The following is a 7,211-nucleotide window of genomic DNA, read 5'->3' on the forward strand; positions in this document are numbered from 1 at the left end:
GGGCGGTAGTTTCTCTTTACCGTCTCTTTACTTTCTAAAGCAGGATGTGGGCCGGGCCGGTGACGTCATGGGGTCTCCCAGCCCCGCCCCCCGCCCGGGCCGAATGGGGGTGGGGCAAGGAGAGGGGGGCACCCCAAGGGGGTTTCCTCAGCAACGTGTTGAGGGAACGGGAAAGTCATTGTGAAACTTGAAACTCATTAACTTTGAAAAACAACTTTAAAAAAACCGGGAGGGGGGCGGGGTGTTGGTTTGGAGGGTGGAAGGGGACATATTATTAACCCTGAACTGAAACCACTTTTTGGTGGCGGATGTTCTATTAAAAGATTGAGGAAAGCCAAGGTTATTCCAGAGGCCGCTCCAAAGCCCGCTGGTGGTTCCCAGAGCCGGAGCGGCGAGCGCAGTTAACCCTTGCCTGTCCGCCTGACAACCTGGGACAGGAAAGGGAGGTTTTTGAGGTCAGGAAAGCGGGGTGCGGAGCTGGGCAGCCGACCTGCTCCAGGGACGTGAAGGAGAAGGGGAAGGGGAAAAGGGAGTAATTACCATAAACCAAAGTTTGACCCAGGGTGCTAGATAGCAGTAGAGCAAGGAAGGAGTGGAAATTATGGAAAATAAATCAGGAGGGGCTGGACCAGGGTAACGAAAAAGGTTTTCAGAGATAGACTTAAATAAAGAGCGTTAGAAGTTGGGGGCTCGGAAATTCCTCAAGTACACCTTAAAAAGCAAGCTAAAGGGATTGGTTTAAGGAGCCACGCTTAACTTGAGAGGAATAAACCAAACTGCTTTCCCCTTTTAAGGAATAAAAATGCTAAACGACCATACACCCACTACGCTTGCCATCGGTGCAAATTTGAATTGTTTTGTCTTTCATAAAGACGTCTAGGTTTTTCCTGCTAAGGTTCACCCCTAAAATTCCCGAGAAAATCCTACCTCTATCTAGCTCATTTGAGCTAAGAAAAGCTTAATGCACAAAAATGGGAATAATTAAAAATGGAACACTCAATAATGGCGACCTTGTACCCAAAAATAATGTCATGTAAAGGGGGGAATATGCCTATTAAAAACTAACTTTGGCCATAAGAGCAAATATCATGGGAACAATTGCCTAAATTTGAAATTATGCTTCCAACCCTGCAGTGAAATAATGCAACTTTTTTATTTTCGATGTGATATAATCATCTTTTATGAAAGGTCAACTTGGTATTTGAATAAAAAAATAAACATTCATTTATATGTGAAAGTATACCTAATCTGTCAGAGGATAAAGACTGAGGTAGCTCGATTACTGTTAATTCTACTTTGTGTCACTTGCTAAGTCAAAACTGCTATCTGAATGAATGTATTTTTAACCCAATAGTTGTTGAATGTAATAGAAATACATATTGTGAACACAGTGTTTATAAGGGACTTGGCATTGCTGTGAACTTTCTAACAAATTAAACATGCAATTTTGTCATTTCAGTTTGTTAAAGAACTTTTTTCTTAAGACTACTCACATTTTAACTTTTTTGAGCAGAAAATCAATATTAAACTTTTCTTTGAAATATATATAATACCGAACAATTTTCTGTTTTCTATTTGTGAATTAATTTTTCTTAATGCAATTTCTTTTCCTAATTCTACCTCCAATTCTTCCTAGTTATCAGAAAGCAAGGAAAGCCAGCTAAACTACAAAGTAGCTAGTTGCAGCTTAGTTGTTTTGTGGCAAATTAGTTTCTCCAATTGTATCTTATAAACGGAATATGGGGGGAATGTTTTTGAAGAGTAAGGTAAATTGAGTGGTAAACAGAATTTTGAACTGTCAAAAATTCTGGAACAAATAGGGAAGGTTGACCGTACTCTGAAAAAAGGGGGGAGGGGGCTTCTAGGGCCCATTTCTCTCTGGCTGCATCCCTAGTGGCCGTGTGAACGCCTTTGGAGTCCCCTCTGGGACTGGGGTTCAAGTGAGGGCAGTGTCATTGAGAGGTTCTACACACTTTTTCCTTGCTAAGCAGTTTTGGGAGGACTACAGCCCACCCTCAAGGCTTTGTCGCGGGACTCCGCCGTCCCGCCGCGTCCACCCGGCTCCGCGCCACTACCACGCGTCCCCAGCCCGGGGTTCCCACGCGGCCGCCTGGCCCGGCTCGGGCTCCCCCCTGGTGCGGCCCCGCGGCCCCGGCCCTCCGCCCTGTGCGCGGCCCGGCTGCGCCACCGCCACGCGGAGATCCCAGAGGTTCCTCCCAGGCAGCCGTCGGGTCACGCTGCCGCCTGTCCCTCCCCTCCGCCCTCCGCGCTCTGGGCTTTCCCGTCCACCGGCCGAATCCCCTCCTCCTCGGGGCGACCCGGCAACAAAACCTTCCTCTAACGCCCCGCCAACACTGCCCCACGCCCAGGTTCTCCCCAAGCCAGATGCCAGACAAAAGAACCAAGAGAAAACTTACCCGAACTGCAACGCAAAAGTCTGATCCAGAGCTTCCTGGATTTAACTTTTAATTTTAAAAACAACAAAAGCAGAAACCAAAAGCCTCCTAGGTTGGAAGTGGGCGTGAGAGGAAATGCTAGGGGGAGGCGCTTCATTCCCTCGGCTGCTTATGCCCCCCCCCCTTTCTGGCCCCTGCCTCGGGCTTTGATGTTATCTAGTGCACCGCCTACGTTGGTTTATACCGTGGGCTCTGCGCAGAGAATGACAAACAGATATTTGGCACTTTATATGCCGATTTGAAGAAAAGGAAGCAGGTGGTCACGGTAAAGGATCCCCACTTCTTAGCCCTGCAGTAAGAAAGGAGCAATTGCCCTGTCTTCCTTTTGTTACCTGGACCGAAATGAGCAATCCACCTATCTAGTAATTCTGGAGAGCCCGAGGATGTGGTATTTTCTGTTACACTCAAAAAGGCCTAATCAGATTCATTTCCCTCTACTATCAGCACAAACTTAGAACAAGGTGGTATTGTACGTTTTCTGAGGCTCTATTTGGTTTTTAGATCTCAGCTTTGAAAGTAAATGTTATTTCCCTACTTAGGTAGCCCTGTGGCCTTGAAGAGACAAGAATATACCTCTGAAGAAAATAAATTCCATAATAACATACCTTTTGAATACCATTCTTATAGGTCAGAATATCCAGCACCCTTTCCCTCACATTATGGAAACTTGGAACTGTTGATTTTATCTTAGTTAACTGGACACTAGCAGAAACTGGATATATTTTTACATTAGATTAGCAGTCTCAGAATTATCAGTAACAAAGCAAATAACAAATGATAGGTCTTTTTTGTTGCTGTTGTTGTTTTTTTACAGGTTAGTAATCAAGGATTGCACTGTCTACCATTCAGCCCTAACTGTTCATCCACTTTATACCAACATCAGCCTGTGTTCACTTGCCCTCTGGGAGTTTACAAATTCATGGAGACAGAATACACGCATGGAAAAATACCTAGAGGGAAAAAATATACCAGAAGGAGCTTATAAACAGAGCCAATTAAAGTTATCCAGAATTATTTACATGATAGCTGAGAGCTTTCTGGATTGGATGGAGGGCAGGATTATGAGAGAAAGTTCTATCCTGAGGGTGAGTTCTGAATAGGATTCTGAAGGAAAGTTCCTGAAATGGCAATGGTATTGGAATAGCATTCCAGGCAGGGGAAATAGCTCAAAGGTGAGAGCAAGCAAGTTATGTGTGATGGCTTTTCTGGCTACAGCGGAAACTCATATGAAAAAAGTAGGGTGGCCATATAAATGTAGCATCCAAACCGGACACTTAAGAGGGAAAGGGAAACTATTAATAACTATACCCGGATGAGGGACATGCACCTGGACTGTGCTGGGTGAACAGGAAGGTAGGCTTCTCTACTAATGAGCTATGAAGACAGAATGGGCAGGCAACAGGGAAAAATTGCCTTCTTAGGCTTCATTTAGAAAGCATTAAGACATGATACTGCAAATACAGGCATACCTTGTTTTGCTGCACCATGCTTTATTGTACTTTGCAGATACTGAGTTTTCATCAACATGGAGGCAAGACCCTCCATTAGCAAAAAGATTACATGCTAGTGAAAGCTCAGATGATGGTTAGCATTTTTTATTTTAAACAATGTTGTATTTTTAATGATGGTGTGTATATTTCTTTTAGACATGATGCTATTGCACACTTATTAGACTACAGTATAGTATAAACATAACTTTTATATGCACTGGGAAACAAAAAAATTCATGTGACTTGCTTTATTGCTGTATTCATTTTACTGGGGTCTGGAGCTGAACCCACAGTGTGTCTGAGGCGTGCCTGTCGTTGGTAGCCATTTGGAGACATCTGGACTGAGAATGATCTTTTTAAGGAAAATTATTGTCACTGATGGATTTAGGACCCATCATCATAGTATTTTTATCAACATTAGTAATAGTAGAATTGGTATCAGCAGAAGTAGTAAATAGTAGCATTAGTAGTAGTGGTAGTAATGGACAGTTACTGAAAGTTTAAGACTTGCGAGGCTTTCCCATATAAACTGATTTAATGTCCACTATGAACCCATACTACAGAAGAAAGAGAGGCTTACAAATGCTAAACAGTATGCCTGCAGCCACAGAGCTAGTAAGTGGTAGAGCCACAAATAGGTCCCAGAGAATACAGAGATGCTCAAGGCTTCAAGATTATATTTTATGAAAAACATTACAATAGTCTCTAGTGTTCTACATCTGAGAAGCAAAGAAGAAAAAGGAATAAAAAAGAAGTCCATAGTTTCACTTTGGGGGATTTGGTAGATTATATAATGAAAATGGGAAAGTTGGGATGCTGTGATAATTGAGGTGAAGAAGAGGAAATGACTCATTTTAACCATGTCTAGGTTTAAGAAGGATGATTTGATTCACATTTATGCCAGTGTTGATATTACTAACCTTACAGGATACACTATTAGAAGGAACCTGGTTTCTAACTTCATTTAAAAGCACGTAGTTCAATGCCAACTAATAATAGAGTTTGATGGATATTATTTGTTGTACTGCCTGTTAAAGAGGTAAAAAAAAAAAAAGGCTAGAAGTGATTGATAGAAGTGATACTTGCAGTTCCTAAAAGAATTCATCACAGGCAATGCCCACAAGTAGCACGCTGGGGAACACTGGAAAGAAGCAACAGTGTTCAGCTAAAACAATCCAACCTTATCTATGATCTAACAAAGTGGAAACCAAGAAATGGAATAGTCTAAGATACTGTATTAGTCCAACAATCTAAGACACTGTATTGGTTGGCTCAGGCTGCCATAGCAAAGTACCATAGACTAGATGACTCTAGCAACAGAAATTTATTTCCTCACAGACCTGGAAGCTAGAAATCCAAGATCAAAACTCGGTTGATTCGGTTTCTGGTGAGAGCTCTCTTCCTGACCTGCAGCTGGCCGACCAGGTCCTCACTATGTCCTCACATGGTCTTTCCTCCATGCATGGGCATAGCGAGGGCCAGTGAGCTCTCTGGTGCCTCTTCTTATAAGAGCACTAATCCTATGGGATCAGGGCCCCACCCTTATGGCTTAATTTAATTACCCCCTAAAGACCCTATTTCCAAATGCAGTCACCTTGAGGGTAGGGCTTAAACATATGAATTTGGGAGCTATGAGGGGAGACCCAATTCAGTCCACAGCAGATACCAAAAGTATTTTTACTTGGAAATGCAGAGTGAATTAATACCAACCTAGGAAATAGGTCTTGCAAGTGCTTGAAGGTGAATAAGTTAACATGGGCTTTGGGCTCAGACATACCTGGGTTTCAGTCACAGAGGACACTGGTGACTGTGGGAAAGGTAACCCCTATCTCTTTCAGCCCCAGTACCTTCCTTGTAGGGGTGAAGACAGGACTGAGTGAAATATTAGATGAAAATGCCTGGAACTGACTGAGAGCTCAATGGATGTTAGCGACCATAATAACTATCATTACTATTTTAATAACATTGCCGCATTAAAAAAAGAAAAAAAAGGAAATTGGAAAGCTCTACATTAGACTGCAATCTTCTTTATCCAAGGCAAAACACTGCTAAGCCATGCTTAATTTGGTTTTATCATAGCCTCAGAGGCCAAAAGAACCTCACTCTCGTCTCTCTTATTTCCAGGAAGAACTACTTCCAAATAACTCTTAAAACATTATTGTGTACTCTACTTTTTAACATTTCTAGTATAATGATTCTCAAACCTCCTGTGGAAGGCTGTTTTGGTACATTTCACACACTGCATTATAACTAAAGCCATTTTATTGATTGCCAAAGGATTTAAGGGTCTCACTTTCCCCAGTGTATTCACAATCTGAACATATGTAAATTGAGCGTTCTCTATCTAAAGGGTGCATATCTCTTCCCCTACACCATACTCTCAGTATCATCACTTCATTGATTTCCTTTATAATATGTGTGGACCGACATTCTGGAATTATCTTATTGGTTAACTTGTCTATTATCGCTCAATCCTCAGGTAAAATAGGAGGGCCGCCATGAGTAAAGGGGGCTTGATTGCTTCCCCACTGAATCCCCAACACCTGGAACAACATACAACGAATGGGTGTTGAGCGAATGAAGGAGAGGGCCATAACTTCTTTCCAGTTAAATGCAGTCCTTCTCCTTACTTTCATGTCCTGCTTCATTCGTGCCCAGGATCCACTCTCAGAATAGCCCCAAACTAATAGCTTTGTTGTAGTCTGAGTCCTGTTCATCTTTCAGCTTAGATACTAAGCTTTCATGCCAGCTTAACTGTTTTCTTACTTTCCCATTTTCATTTAAACAACCTGGAATGTTAAATGTCTGGGCTTGATGTTGTATACGATGGCCAAAGGGATCTGCTTATTTTATAGACTAGACAGTTAAAATACAAAGGGATCGTTGGTCTTGCACGACATCGCCACGCTGGCCGGCCACTGGTAGAGCTTGACTGCAGCACTCCCAGTCAACCCTCCTCCCCTTCTTCCCACTCCCAAACGCTTTTCCTTTTATATCCTTCCCTGATTCTCACCCACCAACAACTCCGTTGCCTTTGCTTGCTTTTAATCTTCATTCCTAAATTTAAAAAAAAAAATGTTTCTCCTCTGCTACAGTTTTGATTAAGGTTTAGTGACTTAAGCATCTTATGTTGAAAGGGAGGGAGAGAGGCGAAAGTACGTGTGTATGTGTATAAAATTAAGAAAAAATATGGCAGAGAAAAAATATGGGTTGAATCCAGCTCTGCCAAAAGCATAATCTTAGGCAATTTGTTTGACTTTCCTGT

General features: G+C 42.4%; 1 protein-coding gene across 1 annotated transcript in view; it reads right to left on the minus strand.

The window, feature by feature from the left end:
- Positions 1-2,514, minus strand: part of HIVEP1 (HIVEP zinc finger 1) — a 147,665-nt gene extending 145,151 nt beyond the window's left edge. Inside the window, exon 1 of the mRNA XM_019630798.1 lies at positions 2,418-2,514. The gene's annotated coding sequence lies outside the window, so the exon portion shown is untranslated. The remainder of the gene's footprint in view (positions 1-2,417) is intronic.
- Between the last annotated feature and the right edge of the window lie 4,697 nt (positions 2,515-7,211).

The sequence above is a fragment of the Hipposideros armiger genome, unplaced genomic scaffold (assembly GCF_001890085.2).
Source record: "Hipposideros armiger isolate ML-2016 unplaced genomic scaffold, ASM189008v1 scaffold_946, whole genome shotgun sequence".
NCBI lineage: Eukaryota > Metazoa > Chordata > Mammalia > Chiroptera > Hipposideridae > Hipposideros > Hipposideros armiger.